Here is a 1,991-nt window from a genome sequence, read left to right on the forward strand (position 1 = left end):
ATACTATGAATTCATCTGTTTCTTTAAATGGTCATAGCTTATTTTCACATAAAAATATCTTACAGCCCTGGCTCAGTGATTAGAGCATCAGCCTGCGGTCCAGAGAGACCCACGTTCGGTTCCTGCTAAGGGCACATACCTCGGTTGCAGTTTGTCCCCAGCCCTGGTTGGGTCATGCGGGTGGCAGCCACTCGATGTGTAACTTTCATGTTAATGTTTTTCTCTCTCTCTCTCTTCTTCTCTCTCCCTCTCTATCTGAACAAAAAATGAAAAAATGTCCTCAGGTGAGGATAAAAAAAAAAGTCTTACAAATCCATGAAATTGTTCATAGCAATCCCAGAAGAATGGGATCACAGCTGAGGATTTGAGAGTAAGAGATATTTGATTTCATACCTTCCTATTCCTTTTGACATTTTAATCACCTGCTTGTATTACTTCTCTTTCCTTTTTAATGATATAAGAATTTAGGAGTTTCCATTAAAAAGTATTGAACATTTTTTTCAGTTTTAGGGCTTTTTTTTTAATGGAGAAAAATCATTAACTAGAAAAATAGACTATCCAGAAAGACTTATTTCCTTATGGTTTAACATAGCTAAGAGTTCATTCTTAAACATGAGCCATTATTTTCACTGGCAACGAAGAAATTGTACAATTATATTAGAACTAGTGTGAATTAATTTTATTTTGTTTACATAAGAAGCATGAATAAAATATATAATAACTATAATTTAAGTTTGAACCAAGTATTAGAAAAATTACATGTATAGCATTCTTTTTGCTACATTGCTCCAAACCGAGAATCTTCTTCTCTTAGAATCGGCAGTCAAGGCGTGTGAAGGTCTTCCTTTCATCCTGGAGAGGAATGAAGGCCCAAGGATTTTTCATTAATACTATCAACTGGTAAGATTCAAACCTGAACTTTCATAATCAATCAATGTGATTGCTTAAGAACAGTAGATATCACAGTATATGTCTTTCAGTATAGGACTATTGCTTTTCCTTATATTGTGTTGTGTTATCTGAGACCCTAATTGTTGATTATTCTTGACCCAGTATGAGTCCTATTAACATAATATTGAAACCAGGAGACCCTAAAAATAAAGATTTCAGCTGCTCCCAGGGTTTCTGAATATGTTCACAGGAAATTAAGAAACTGATACCGAAGGACCAAGAAGCAAATTAATTATTTGTAATTTATTTATCTAGCCTCTCTTTCAGCATGCAAAGCAAATGGAAGCCAGTTGCCAGTTACTTGAAGAAGTTTTGTATTCAAGGTAAATTTGAAATTACTAAGATGTCCCCAGATGTCTTTCTTGTCAGGTGCTGAAAGTTGTCTCCAGTGCTTTTCAGACCCAGTCTTCCACGTCTTCCTATGATTCCAACTCTCCCCCAAATTCAGAACACGAAACCTGTGGCTGGAAAATTTTATGATGTGTTATAACACTGTTAGATGCAGCGGGTCACAGAAATGTAACATGTTACACAGATTTCAGCCCAGCTGAAGAAAAGGAGAAATCAGATTAACGAAGCCATCAGACAAGGGTGCATGTTAAACTGCGGCACCGACCACTTGGTCGGAGGAACTGAGAACCGGCGGTCGGTGAGGGCAGCAGGGGCGGGGCAGGCTACCGAGACGGGCAGTGGGTACAATCTGGAGAGGGCAGTCAGCAAAGACAGACATCCAGGAGGCATGTACAGAAGACAGTGAGGGCCCCGGCCCTGCTGGAATGGGTGGCACGAATTGGAAAGGATAAGAGACACAGTCGGAAAAGGCAACAATGAGCTAGTGAAAGCTTGTGAACAAGAAAATGAAGGAACTCAGAAGTGCTTTGGGGATGTAATGAGCAGAGATGAGGGGGTCTGAGGGAGTTCACCTGGCGTGGAGAGTTGTTAAATTACCTATTTATGTGGTCATTGAGACAGAGACCACGATATTGACTGTGAAATGGAAAGTGAGGGATGATGAAGGGAGAGATTTCAAATGGAGAACT

The sequence above is a fragment of the Molossus molossus genome, unplaced genomic scaffold, assembly GCF_014108415.1.
Source record: "Molossus molossus isolate mMolMol1 unplaced genomic scaffold, mMolMol1.p scaffold_m16_p_9, whole genome shotgun sequence".
NCBI classification, from domain to species: Eukaryota; Metazoa; Chordata; class Mammalia; order Chiroptera; family Molossidae; genus Molossus; species Molossus molossus.